Source organism: Pantherophis guttatus, chromosome 2 (genome assembly GCF_059756535.1).
Source record: "Pantherophis guttatus breed Tessera chromosome 2, ASM5975653v1, whole genome shotgun sequence".
NCBI lineage: Eukaryota > Metazoa > Chordata > Lepidosauria > Squamata > Colubridae > Pantherophis > Pantherophis guttatus.
Window position 1 is genome coordinate 177,630,711 of NC_142064.1, and position 15,578 is coordinate 177,646,288.

The window sequence follows — 15,578 nt, forward strand, 5'->3', positions numbered from 1 at the left end:
CTTTCAAAAGAACTGAAGGATCCTGAGCCATGGAATACATTGGAATGGAGTGGAGTGGAGTGGAGTGGAGTGGAGTGGAGTGGAGTGCAGTGGAGTGGAATGGAATGGAATGGAATGGAATGGAGCAGAATGGAGCAGAATGGAATAGAATAACAGAGTTGGAAGGGACCTTGGAGGTCTTCTAGTCCAACCCCCTGCTCAGGCAGGGAACCCTATACCATTTCAGACAAACTGTTGTCCAATCTCTTAAAAATTTCCAGTGTTGGAGAATTCACAACTTCTGGAGGCAAGTTATTCCAGTGGTTAATTGTTCTGTCAGGAAATTTCTTCTTAGTTCTAGGTTGCTTCCCTCCTTGATTAGTATCCATGGATAATAGAAATAATCTAAGGATCCATCAGAATCTTCTCTAAGGAAGTTGAGGTATTTCATTTGGACTGAGATCTCCATCTCTCACTCACATACTGTACACTTATAGAATAGCCAAAAATCACATTGTAAAGATAAGTCAGAGCCAGGGTTAAAAAAAGAATGAAAGCTGGTTTAAAAGATATTGTACCTATAATTAGTATAAGGACTAATAAAAAATTAGTCACTTATAAAATTATTTGACCCAACTGGTTCTGCCACCAGATTTCTGTCACACACCAGCTACTTTTTGCATAGAGTATACTCATACAATCTCTAGGACACATACAATTTCCTTCTTCCTTTCTCCTTTATTCCCAAAATACCAAAAAAAAAAAAAAAAAAAACCCAAACAACAACAACACCTTCTTCATATTCCCATCACACAGTGTATATTATAACTTTACTTATGTTTAAAACAATGCATGGTTAAAAGATAAACAAACAGGGAAATACTTTTTTTTTTTTGAAAGAAGCTCAAGAAACAGGAAAAAGTAGAAATGCAGAAGAGAAAAAAGTAAGAGAGATAGAAAAAGAATGACTTCTGACTTTTTGGGAGGATACAAATAGGAATAAAGAAGATACTCAAAAGTTAATGTTTGTTTACATTATTTCCATATTTATTTATTTATTTATTTATCGTATTTATATGCCGCCCTTCTCCCATAGGACTCGGGGCGGCTCACAAGATAAAACAACATGACAATAAAATGATATTAAAATCATCCAATTTAAAATCTCCAAGCAATTAAAACTTCTGGCAGATCAGGGAATTTGCTGAAAAAGCCATGTCTTCAGGTCGCCACGGAAAGTGTGGAGATCGGGAGCCGTCCGGAGCCCAGTGGGTAACTCATTCCAGAGGGTTGGTGCGACCACAGAGAATGCCCTTATCTTGGGCGCCACCAGCCAACATTGTCTGGCCGATGGCACCCAGAGGAGGGCAATCCTATGTGAGTGCACTGGGTGGTGGGAGGCCGGTAGGAGGTGGTCCTGCATATGTTTTATATATGATTTTAATTATGATATTTCAACATCATTTTTTTTATTTCTTTCAATTTCTCACCAAAAAAAAAATCCAAAAGTGTTTCCAAGTAGAAAATTAGTCAAAGTTTTTTTTTCCTTCATGAAAGCTGTCAACTTCACCATCTCCACCAATTCTACCAGCTTCATCACCTATTCTTCCACTGTAGGCATTTATAAGTCCTTCAAACTTTAAGTATCATATATAAAAATGAAGCATCACAAGCTATTGTATTTTTTGGAGTATAAGACACATTTCCCCCAAAAAGTAGGTGAAAATTTCAGTGTGTTTTATATCATTAATGTTGCAGCGGGGGGGAAGGGGAGTTGGTGTGGTGGTGGCAGCTAATGGGCCATGGTGGCGAATGGGTGGTGGCAAACAGGCTGTGGCAAACAGGCCATGGTAAAAAGGTGAATACCGGATGGATGCTGGGAGGCAGAGGCAGATTTTGTTTTTTTGTTTTCCTCCCCAAAAAAGGTAGGTGAGTCTTATAGTCTGGAGCGTCTTATACACCGAAAAATATGGTATGTCCATTTGTGGTCCATTAAGCCCCAAAGAAAAGCCTCTGCTTTCAACTGTGCATTCAGTTTTAAAATTTTCTGCACCGGAATACATATTTCATGCCATTATTTTCTAGCTTTGTTGCATGACTACCAAAGATGAAAATAATATATACCTCCAGTTTGTTTACATTTCCAAAAAATATTTGAAATGAACATTTATGACAGTTTCTCTGGTGTCATTTTATTTTCAAAGAAATCCTGTACATCTTAACATAATATGATCATCATCCACCCCACAGAACATATTGATAAGAAGAATTAAGTTGAAGGCCTGATTAAAAAAACAAACAAACTGCATTGTTTTAGTTTTGTAATTTCTGGATTGCCACTGAAAGAACATAACCATGCAATTAATAGCTACAATATATCTAAATATTTGCTTTTCTATTTGTTCATATACTGTATGCTCTTGTATCATATGTCTCACCCTTAGATGTTTAGGTCCCAAGCATTTGTCAATTTAATAAATCAATCAGGCTTTCTCTGAACCATTCTCAGTGAATTTTAATGAATTTTAGTAGTAGGCATGACCTTATCTTAAAATGTATGCTGTCTGTCCATCACTGCCTGTCATGCTGATGAATAACACAATTAACTTTTCTCTTGTTAAAATAATAAATAATAAAAAGATATGATTAGTATAGTGGTAAAGCAGAAATAATTCAAGTCTTACCTCCCATATATACATTGACATAAACAAAGCAAAGAGGGAATGAAAACAGAAGCAGTGCCATAAATCTGAATTACTTTTTGAAAACACATGAAATTGAATGCAATTATTGGTTCAAGAAACTTATTTGGAAAACCCTGAACTTCTATTTTGCAGATGCAAATTTCACCAGAGGGGGAAAAAAAACCTCATAAATTTTCCATTTGTAATTGAAAAATATTCATAAGAGAGCATTCAATAATACAAAGCCAATGAACAATAATATGGTATCTTAAGTTTTTTTTAAAAAAACAGACAGACATTTTACAGCATTAAATTCTATACAAATTTACTGTTCTCCAAATGAGGAGATAAAGGCAGTAGTTTTTTTTTTCCCCTCCCATTTTGGTAGTTGGATGAGTTTTAACAGGCAAATTATGTGCTTTACATCTTGATTAGGCTAAAAGTACCCATTGTAGTTCTTAATTCTTGCAAATTCTCAAACAATAGGCAGTTAGGGACTAGTGGCAAATAGATAGTTTAGGCCTGCAAGGGATTTTAAAAGTCGATTTTATTCTTGAATTTTCTCCATAATTCCACTTTCTCAAACAGACAAAAGGAAAAGAAAATGCCCTCCTTATTTTGGTGATGACATGCTACTACTAGCTACACTCTCTATGACTCTCAGAAATATTGGTTTCCAGTTTCAAACAAATTTAATCTTAAAAGGTCAATAAAGTGAATTTTTCAATTGGAAGTAGATTGGCCAGCACGACTGACTTATAAAATAAAGTATCAAGCAAGGTTAAAGTTATGGTTTGGTTGGGAATAGGAAGACTAATTTGAATGGGAGATTATTTTAGAGGAGTAGTGTTGTAGAATAGAGTTGGAAGTTGGAAAAAAAAGAAAGGAAAAGGAAAAAAAAGCAACTCTATCATTTTCAAGAAGAGTGCATGGATATATCCATGCAAGTCATTAAGAGTCAAAGACAATTTATATAAAACATAAGTTATCTTCTTTTCCACTCTTGATAAGTATCACTCCATTTTAAGTTAACCCCGTTTCTCTTTGGACTTAGACCTGATGTTAAGCAATATTTTTGTAGTGAAAATAATACTTTTAATAAAAATATGAAATAAAATTGTGTCAAATAACAGCAATTTATATGGAACAGACAAAAGGGAATAATCAGAAATTCTCAACTGCTATTTTTAAGGGAGGATGAGATAAGGAGGAAATATTCATAATATTGTACTCAGTGTCCCAAAAACAATTGATACTATTGTTGACTTCTAAATTTTTGTGGTCTCTATTTGCCAATCTTAGCATTGGTAATATTTTCTACAGTCCCTTCCAACTCTGTTATTCTATTCTATTCTCTTTTGTAATGCTGTCAGCAAACTAAGCAGTTTTCAGTGATGGCATGTTATGTTCTGAGTAACAATCAGCTTGAATTGTAAAACCCATACATTTTTTGCTCTGTCATTTTCAATTATTTTAACTGTGATTTCATGCTTCTAGTACCGTCATTCTTATTGAGTGTCAATCCATATTTTTTCCCCATAAACGCCAGTGTGATATTTTCTCAAGTCGATCATGCCTTCTTTTTCGGGGTGGGGTGATAATTCTTTGTGATTTTGCTGCATCTGGCTTATGTATGGTCATTTTTTATCCATTTCTTGACACAATAGCATTTCTATTCAAACTACAGATACTTCTCAATTTACAACCATACTTAAGGCCAGAATTCCACCTTGGTATTCAATATGATCCTTCATTACAGTTTCCAAGGCTTTGGGGGGCACTACTTTTAGTGCAGATAGTCTTTTTTTCCCTCCTGGTAACTCTTCACATGCCATAATTTTCTCTTTTAATTCTGCTTGTTGAGAGGGGGTGGGGTGTTAGTTCATAGATTGTTTCAGTACTAGCCTGTACTGATTCTGCTGTTATTACTTCTTCTAAGTTATTATTTCTGTAGTTCATATCAGCTGTTTCCTTTATATTTCTAATTGCTGTTATCAGAGTTTCTACTGTTGTTTTTGGATCTTCCCAAAAAAAGCCTTCCCAAAAAAAGCCTATTATGGGATTTCCATTAATATTCTATTATTAATAACCTGAAAAAGTGAGAAAGCTAATGGAACTGTGTCGCCTGCAGTTTGATCTAAGCATAGTACACAAAATTATCTGCTAAAACGTCTTACCTGATGAAGGTAGGTAGTCAATGACTTCTTCAGCTTCAACCACAATAATACACGGGCAAACAATTGATACAAACTCAAGGTAAACTGCTCCAAACTCGATTGCAGAAAATACGACTTCAGCAACTGAGTGGTCAATGCCTGGAATGCTCTACCCAAATCCGTTGCTACAGCCTCAAATCTTCACAGCTTCAACCTCAAACTGTCTACTGTGGACATCACCTCATTCCTAAAAGGTCCATAAAGGGGGCGTGCATAAGTTCATCAGGTGCTTACCGTCCCCATTTATCTGTACTAACTTCCTTTCTTTATGTTTATGTTTATACCTATACCTGCTATCTTGTACATGCTTGGCAAATAAATAAAATAAAATAAAAATAAATAATTAGAGGAATAATTAATGGATTTCTATCATTTCAGAGGTATCAATATTAATAGTTGTATCAAACTCTTAACTAATGAACTAAACTAATAGAAACAACAACACGAAAGAACTGCAGCACGAAAATAGGCCCAAATTTGCTCAATAGAAGACCAATCTTATACAATCCAAATCCAGAAAAGCATAAAATTTGACTGCACAGACTGCACAGATAAGAAAGAAAAGTTCAACTCAAGAAGACCCACAAATACACAAAAAGAAATTGATAAGCCACTTCCCTCCATAAAGGCTCAAGAAATACATGGAGGAAGATGGATGACAAATTTTAATATTTTTCAGGGATTGATTTTTATAGATGAGGTGGCCGAACACTGAGTGGAACATAGTGGAGCTTTGTTTTCTTGGGCATTCAGATATGAAATAAAAAAGAGACTGCCGATGCTGAAGAAGAAACAACAGTTGATTGTTTGCTTTTCGGAATCAAGTAAAACAAAAACTTTTTCTGTATGGAAAGCTCTTCCTTTCAACCACTTTCAAGTATCTTTGTATGAAAGCCCTTCAATTAACAAAAAACCTTGTTCCAAATTACTTTGCCTGCAAATAAAAAAAAAAAAAACAGGAAAGATTTTTTTGTAAAAAAAAATGTGAAGGGCTCTGCCCTACCAGCAGACAAGAGATTGTTGTCATCAAAGAAAGGGATTAAAATAATTTCTGCCAAAGTAATTTGCCTGACTTTCTTTAGGGAATATTATCCTCTGACCCAAAGTAAAATGCCATGGGATTAGCTCGAATAATATTACACTTAAACCAGTGGTGGAATTCAAAATTTTTTACTACCAGTTCTGTGGGCGTGGCTTGGTGGGCATGGCAGGGGAAGGATACTGTAAAATCTCCATTCCCTCCCCACACCAGGGGAAGGTTACTACAAAATCCCCATTTCCTCCCGATCAGCTGGGACTCAGCAGGCAGAGAATAGATGGGGACAGGGCCAGTCAGAGGTGGTATTTACCAGTTCTCTGAACTACTCAAAATTTCCGCTACCGGTTCTCCAGAACTCATCAGAACCTGCTGAATATCACCTCTGACTTAAACCAACCTGTATGTTACCTGAAAGCCTATTTTGCTTCTAGTGCTTTTAACAGATATTTTTAATAAACATAAGAGAAGAATGCCCTTCAGATGCAGTCCTTTGTTACTTACACATCTTAGTCTTCTGTAAGATGGCCTCCAAGAGCTGTATCTCTTCTAAAGCTATAACCATTGAAATTAAGTTAGAAGATTGTTGGAAGTTCATCTATCCAACATGGTTCATATTGTTATAAATAAAAATCAGAATGTTAACCCTGAAGCCATTTTGGAGTGTCTTCAGGGCTGCCCCAGCGAGGCTGCTTGGAAATGTGGGAAGGGGAGGGGGAATAGAGATAACTGGGGACTTGTTGCCAAAATAAAATTATTTCTCCTGGGAACCAAAGACATTGTCACCAGGTACTGGGGAGGCGTGGCCTGGAACCAACTGGAGTTGGGACTGGGACCTTGTTGGGCCATGTGATGGACATGTGGACTGGGGGAAGAATTTTGATTTTTAATTTGGGTGGGGAAAACCTCAGGGCCTTTAGAATCAGGTTTTCACCAAATGTGCCAATATGATATGCCTAATAAATTTGGACTCTGAGGAGCACCTTGGCCTCGGAGTTTTGTTTGCATTGGGTCTGTTACTTGGAACTCTGACATTGGATGAATATTTGTGTTAAACATTCAGGGCAGAAACTGATTTTTTTAAAAAGAACAAGAATAATATTTTCATTTCTTCTTGTTTCTGTATGTTTGCACCTCATACATAAGCATTATGATTTTCAAACTTTTGACAGACTTTGAAAAAATAACCAGAAATCAGCAACTCAATCTTGTAATATCTTGTCTACATCCAATTGTAACTACAATCGAAAAAAAGGAGTCTGGAATTGAAAAACAAGACAGATGTTTGTGCTGAAACAGTCGTACTGCTGAAGGCAGCATTTAAATTATAATACTTTGATATTTTAATTATTTATTATTTTAAATTATGCATCTTCTAACATCAAAAAGACAAGTAACCTGTAATTTATTTTTCATTCAGTGTGAAAAGGTGTCTTTTTTGAAGCGCCTTTCTCTGCTATGTACAGAATTCTGTTTTGATGTAAAACATTAACGGGTACTATGAATAGAAAGTAAGAGTAACATTCACTTGACAACTTGATTCTTCTAGCTTTATTTATGTAAAAAAACATAAACTGACAACCCACCAAAAGGCAAGACTTTAATTCATCCATCCATTCTAATAAGCTCACAAAATCACTGAACACAAAGGATGCAATGTAACTTCTTCAGAAAAGAATGGGCTTTTGTCATTGCCTGACCTAATATGTCACTTGAACATGAGTGACAAGGAGTTACAGTCACATGTAATTGTCTGTATATATATCAAAGTTTATGATTATAATGCATTGTTATGTTGCTTTTCTCCTTTTTTGCTAAAGTTTCATAAGCAGGAATGAGCATTTTCACCTATGACCGAATGCTGAATCCTGTCCTTCATATCCAAGGCACATGGACAATAGGATTGTGTGAATGCCTTTTTCATAAGCTATTAATTTAGCTTACTGGAAGGCATTTTTATGAAATGCAATATTAGAAGCAAACTTCTCTATTTGTTCAGCAGAAATCAATGTACTGATCTGTATACTGTAAAGAGAGGACAAGTACTGTATTTTCCTTCCTGAATGCTGACAAAGGGAAATTAAAAGATTTTGAAGAGCAAAGCCAATATCTCATTAGATGTAATTGCAAGTGTTGGGCAGAAACTGCCCAATTTTCTCAAACCTGATTGTGATGCCTGGATGATGTTGTCCACCCTGATTTACCCCCAGTTCTGCGCTATAAAGCAGGGAGAAAAGAGGATTTTTCTTACATTAATAATAAAAATAATAAAACCCTAACAAACCATCTTCTTTTTCATGAGTTTTCCTTTCCCCTGTTCTTTAACTGAGAACATAGTTGAAGAACAATGACTATGCTGCAGCTTTGTCCTATTCTATTCTATTCTTTCTTTTCTTTGGCATACCATATTTAGATCCAATGCCATTTGATGGAGCCAGGTCTTCATTCTTTCCTGCAAGGCCAGAAGAGTAGAAACCCACTTCATCTCTATGCGTAAGATGTTCCAAAGGGCAGGAGCAATAGCAGAGAAGGCCCTCTTTCTATATTCTGCCAGCTGAAATTCTTTAACGGATCCAGTCTCTAACATACCATTGTAAGACATTGCTACAGAGATTCTGTACATTGCTTCAACAGATTCTGACCAGTTCTGGAGAACCAGTAGCAGAAATGTTGAGTAGTTCGGAGAACCGGTAGTAAAAATTCTGACTGGCCCTGCCCCCATCTATTCTCTGCCTCCCAAGTCCCAGCTGATCGGGAGGAAATGGGGATTTTACAGTATCCTTCCCCTGCCATGCCCACCATGCCACGCTCACCAAGCCACACCCACAGAACCGGTAGTAAAAATTTTGAAACCCACCACTGCATTGCTAGGACCCAACCTAGTTCTCCCCTGCTATGGTATGATATGATATCTAATATACCAACCTATATGTTGAACAAGGGCTCATTTTATTTGTAATGTCTCTAACAGCTACCTCTAATGTTAAGCTTGATTCTAAAGCAATAGTATCATTTGGAGAGAAAGTACTTTTTTGCATCTTACAGATTTTAGTCCTCTGCAAATACCAAGAAACTTTCAAGAACTGTATCTCTTTTAAAACTGTATCTGTGGAAATTAAATTTTAAAAATGCTGGAAGTTAATCCAGCCATAGTGTAAATTGCCATTTGGTATAAAAACAAATATCACTCACGATCAATATTTGTTTTAGCTATTTTGGATGGAAACTATATATTTAATATAGCATTAAAGTAATTATTTCAATTATTCTTGATTCAAGTTGATCATCATATATATACAATTATGGGAGCCTTCTCTACAGCTGTCCCTGTCCTTTGGAATAATATTCCACTGTTGGAAGAAATGTCCATCTGGGTTCAGTTCCAAATGGTGAGAAAGATACTGGAAACATGGAGACTGCTTGAAAAGATGGTTTAACAGTGGACAGGACCACATGGTTTTGAGATCCTGGGCAAAAAGGCACATGGGTGAGTGAGAGAGAGAGAGATTTATACCCTCTGTTGGGCTTTGAATTTGAGCTTGTATTCTGATTGGTTGTCAGACTCCCATGGGGCCATGCAGGGGTAACTTTGTAGGTTATCTTTTGAGTCCCAGGCTTGGTTGAGCCTTGCTAGGTGATGCAATCTCCCCAGGTGCCATGTGGTGAGTTCTGTTGCTAGATTGGGGTTAACCCTATCTTTGTTGGATCTTGGGTAAAGACATTTGTTTATGAATAGACCTAGCTATCTCTTTATCTCTTAAGTACTGACATTTGCTGTGGGTTATTGAGGAGGGTGGGGGCTATTAAGGGTGAGTTTGCTTTCTGCCTAAAAACATGTTTCTCCATTTCTCATCCAGGGAAATATAATATTCTGCCTTTTTAATATTTCCTATAATATTTCATTCTTCTAGGAGAGGGGTGGGTGCTAACTTCCTACACCACCCAGCTCAAAGATCCATACAGCCCCACTGTTCTTAAACTCTCACTTTTCATGAAGACTCAAGGCTAGAATGGATACGGCCTCACTAATTATCATGTATGTGTGATGGGTGGGATTGACTTTTCTGCTCAGGATGGTCTCAGGAAATAAATCAATGTTTATTTCTTTCACTGCTTTTAATCTTGTCAACTAGATTTTTTAACAAGTGGGCAACCCTATAAATCTATTATATAAATAAACTCTTTTGGAGAATAGTTTAACAAATACACCATTCTTGCAAAAGTTCAACACAATTCCTTGTGGTATTTTGTCCCATGAATAGAAGATTGATCTAAGCAAAGATTTTCTCCACTGGCATTCCTAGTAGAAGTGTATTTCATGCATGTAGATCCATACACATGAAATGTGAGAAAGCTAGAAAGCAGCCTTGATGAACTATCAGTAACATGATGTTGCCCAGGGCTTAAAGAAAAGATCTTTTTCTTATGGTACTTATTTAATTAAAATTCCCTTCCAAATGTTATTATTATTTTAAAAGTTCTGAATGTTTTCGTTTCTATTTATTATCTATCTATCTATCTATCTATCTATCTATCTATCTATCTATCTATCTATCTATCTATCTATCTATCTTCTATCCAATTTCTATATCTGTCCAACACAACAAAGTGACTCCACCAAATTATATGCATACATAACTTGTGCAATGTATGCTATGCACGCACAATTATTTTAGTTTAGTATCCCCTGATAAGAGGCCATCAGCAAGACACCTAGTAATTCAGTGTTATCATCATCAGTATACTCAGGCAAAAAAAGGAAGGGAAGGGAAGGGGAAAAGGAAAGGAAAAGAAAGGAAGGGAAGGGAAGGAAGGGAAGGGAAGGGAAGGGAAGGGAAGGGAAAGAGGGAAGGGATAATAATATAAAGTATTGTGTATTAATATAAATGTTCACATTAGCATTAGCAGTGATTCTGTGGCCTTTTGTAGTGCCAGGAATGATTGAGAAACTTCTCGTATACACATTAGAACACAGAATTATTTCCCTGTTACAGTGTAAGGAGATTAAATAAATAGGTATAAAATCTTTTCAATCATTGTGGCTGCATTAGATTTATTTTTCTCATTCCTTTAATAAATCCTTTAAGTACGCATTCAGTCTCTCAATGATTTCTGACAAAGCTTGGACACTCAGATTGGGAATCGCCTTAATTTAAAGTTCCAGTAATGAATATTTAGGTGCCTTATCAGTGTTGCAGGATTGGTAGATGCTTGGTGCATTGTGTCACTTCTTATTAAGAGTATTTGAGAGAGAAAAACATTGATAAGTAGTTTCGCAAGTTACCCAGGTTTTATTTCCTCTCATAGAAGATTAGAGATTTACATATTTGGTGAATGATGAATGAGAAAAGTGTATTTTATAAATATAGAACCTTCAGACTACTAACATAATAACGGGATTTTCTGTTACCTCCCCCCCCCCCCCCCGCTCAAAGCAACTAGTGGATATTAATGGAACAATATACTAGGAAGAAAACACAATTTTCCCATAAATATTCAATCTTTTTTTATCTAATGCAGCTCGCTAACATCAACCATAAGAGTCACCTTGCCACCTTGCCCTTCAGACAGTCATATTTCAATTTCCCCTTTCAGATATGTATTTAACCTTCTGAATCTCTCAAGCTATCAGCATTGAGTGTATAAAGGCCCAAATGAAAGAAGGATGCCTTATTTAGACAAGCCTAGTTCCAAACTATTTAGGAGTTTGAGGGCAAACACAAATACTTTATACTGAGAAATAGCCTTATCCAAGCAGCTCTGAATAAACTGGTCCATTTGCTTTAGCTATTTCTTCTTGGTAAAGCCAGGAACAGACAGCTACTTTGATGTAGTGGTTAACTCACCAGCCTAGTAAACAGGAGCTCATGAGTTGTATTCCCACTTTAGTCACAAAATGTTGTGTTCTGCCAGTGGCTAGCAGAGCTGGCAGCAGATTCAGACAGTGAGGACATTGGGAGGGAACGTGGGCCAGTTCTGGAGTCTGGAGAAGGCTCAGATGAGGACTCTGTGTCAGAGGCAGAGAGGGGGCCAGGGCCATCTGGTAATTATGTGCTTCCTCCGGAGCTTCGGAATCTGGCATCAGTGAAGCAGAAGAACAGGGGGACCCTGTTCCCAGTGTGCACATGTGCAGAGCTGCCAGGAGGCAAGAACAGTTAAGACAAAAGGGGCAACTCGGGAGTAAGGCTTGGAGATGATTGGCTCCTCCCATAAGACATAAGAGAGGAGCAAATGGACATGAGTCTTTGTAGGAAGCAATTTGTTCATTCTGGTCTGTTCAAACTCTGAGAAGTTCCGTTTACTCTGTGCTCCATTTGGCCTTGTAAAACTAATTGGCAATTAGATCTCTGGCAGTGTTTCAAGGGAGATAAAGGTAGGTGCTTATCAGCATTACCTTGAAAGACTGTGGCAGACATCTGTCAGACTCTTCAGAGAATGTTTGTGAATTATTACGGGCTGTGAATGACCATAATTCACAGCTGTTTAAATAAAAAAGGGTTTTTTGGGACTAAGCGTGTGATTTAAGCTTTCTCAGGGAGCCTAGGTCAGAACACAAAACTAGTTTGGTGACCTTTGGCCAGTCCTATTCTCTCAGCCCTAGGAACCAGGAAATGGCACACCACTTCTGAAATCTTGCCAAGAAAACTTCAAGGACAAGTCCAGGCAGTTGTCAAGAGTCAACATTCTCTTAAAAGCAGAACAACAAAGTCAGGAACCAATTTTAAAACAAAATATAAAGAGTAAGAAAAATGACTGTGAAGAAATTATGCCAATTTTCAATTTTTACCACCAACTTGAAGGAAGACCTTTAAAAATATTTTCAAGAGTGTGATTATTTTTAGATGCCACTTAAATTCTACCTCTACCCCCATGGAACATAGAAAACCAGGGAATGGAATGGAATGAAAGGGGGAAGGAAAGGACAGAAGAAAGGAAAGGACAGATGAGAGGGAAGGGAAGGAAATGAAAGGAAAGGTCAAATATGGAACAGGAACATAAAACAGATTACATATACAATAGGCTGCTTGCAGACTGAATGCAATATTGTCTATTCCTGTCTTTCAGAAAAAATGTTGTTGGTTTGTACTTGCAACCTGGCAGTAGGGATATGTCCTGAGATTTAAGCTGTCACTTGACGGTGATATTTCCTGGCAAATTTGAGGCCAGGCACTAACTCTTGTACAGCCTTCCACATAGAATAGTATTATGAAATCCACAGAGAATTCCATGTGCCATGCTTAACTTCCAGAGCAGAGGTTTCCACCTTTCCTAACTTTAAAATATATGGAGTTCAACACCCTGAATTTTCATTAATGGCCAAACTGGCTGGGGAAGTCTCTGTGTTAAAATTCACATATCTGGAAGCTGCCAAAATTAGAAAACTCTTTTCTATAGGAAAGATAGGATATAACCATAAGAATGTCAAGATAAGGGTAGGACCAATTCAGTTATCTTATTAAAATCTTGGTTATAACTGAATGCTATAATGATTTTATATCACATACATCCTAATTCCCTGTCTTTAAAATATGTGCTAACAGTGTTCTCTAACTATAATTCTAAAAAGATCAGTAACCATCATTTAAAGGATTAGGAATGCCAAGAAATATTCTTACATAAAAATAAAAATCCTTATAAATATGAGTCATTTTTAAAATTGAATCGAAAAGCAAAACTGTGGACAGCAATTTGTTTATATTAGCTTTTCTGTGTGTGTGTGCGCGCGTCTGTGTCTATGTCTATCTATCTATCTCTGTGTGGGTTTTGATATTTTAATGCAAATGTGATTGATTAAAAAGTCCTTTAAGTCACAGTTTATACAGACTTATTACTAGTCTGCAATAAAATCAGAAATTCAGAAATAAGAGCCCAAAGAAAGAAAAAAAAATGCTTTTGACTTTGGTTACTTTCACATTCTTTTGTGATTTGTATCCTCACTCCATGAATATTTTAGAGACTGAATTTACTAGCAGTTATGTTTGCTGAATAACACATTTTGAGCTAATGCTAGACAAAATGCACAGAAGGCAAAATCTAAACTCACCAATAGGAGGTTCCATCTCACTGCTTTGTGGACATTTCTAGGGGATTAGAAAAGCAATGTTGCTCTGCAGAAATGTCCATTCATTATACAGGCTTATCCAGATGGGAGTCCAGCAAAGGGTCAAGGCAATCAATGAAAATCTCTCTCTCTCCCTCCCTCCCTCCTTCCCTCCGCCCCTCTCTCCCTCCCTCCCTTTTTTTCCATTTCATCTTTATTATTATTTTTAAATAAATAATTCAAGGTGGCAATAGCACTTAGACTTATATCCCGCTCCATAGTGTTTTACAGCACTCTCTGGGCAGTTTGCAACATCAGCATATTTCCCCTAACAATCTGGGTCTTCATTTTACTGGCTTTGGAAGGATGAAAGACTGAATTAACCTTGAATCAGTCAAGATTGAGCTCCTAGCTGTGCGCAGAGTTAGTCTGCAATACTGCATATTTCAATATGCATTTCAACATACCTAATATTCCTTCCTTCTCCTATTTTCCTCACGAAAGAACCCTTTGAGGTGAGTTGGCCTGAGAAACAATGACCCAGCCAAAGTCACCTACCCGCTTTTCCTGCCTAAAGTGGGATTAGAACATACAGTCTCCTGGTTTCTAGTGTGGTGCCTTAACTACTAAACTAAAGTGGCTCATGACAATGAAGGTATACTTCTTATATCAGATGTTTTGATGCCATTACCTAATTATGTCATTTGTATGAAGTTATAAGAATGTACCATGTTATATGTATGCCACTGTTCTCAAACTTATCCTCTACATGTATTTAGGCTAAACTTCTTGAATTCCTTGTCATTAGTTCCAACATATCTGTCAAGCAGCAGTAAAACTCCATTTAAGTAATGCACTCTAATATATAAGGATGTTGTCCAGTGGTGGGTTTCAAATTTTTTTACCACCGATTCTGTGGGTGTGGCTTGGTGGACGTGGCATGGCTTAGTGGGCATGGCAGGAAAGGATACTGCAAAATCTCCATTCCCACCCCACTCCAGGGAAAGATACTGTAAAATCTCCATTCCTACCCTACTCCAGGGGAAGGTTATTGCAAAATCCCCATTTCCTCCTGATCATCTGGGATTTAGGAGGCAGAGAATAGATGGGGGCGGGCCAGTCAGAATTTTTACTACTGGTTTTCCGAACTACTCAAAATTTCCGGTTCTGCAGAACAGGTCAGAACCTACTGAAACCCACCTCTGATGTTGTCCAAATGAAATTAACATCACTTTGTACTGTAGTTCTCCTGCACCACTGCAAAGTAATTATGGAGAAACATGCTTTTATATGGGCATGTTAGCATCTTATTTTACATATAAAAATAAGGCTCATTGGGAAGTTACGGGGGGGGAGCAATAATTCCACAATATTCCCAATAAAATCAGGACAATTATTTTAGTTAAACTGGATACTTATCTTCCTTAATAGTATCTTGAATTTCAACACATGTTCAAGATTCATTGGACAGAATATAGCTGGAGAGATATGATCAGAGATATGATTCTGCTTGAATGTTGATAATGTCTTTATTCTTCCTTTGAATACTTATTCTCAGAACATGCAAGGTAAATTAGAGCTACCTCTTTAAAAAGATGAGATTATATTCGTATCATCATCAA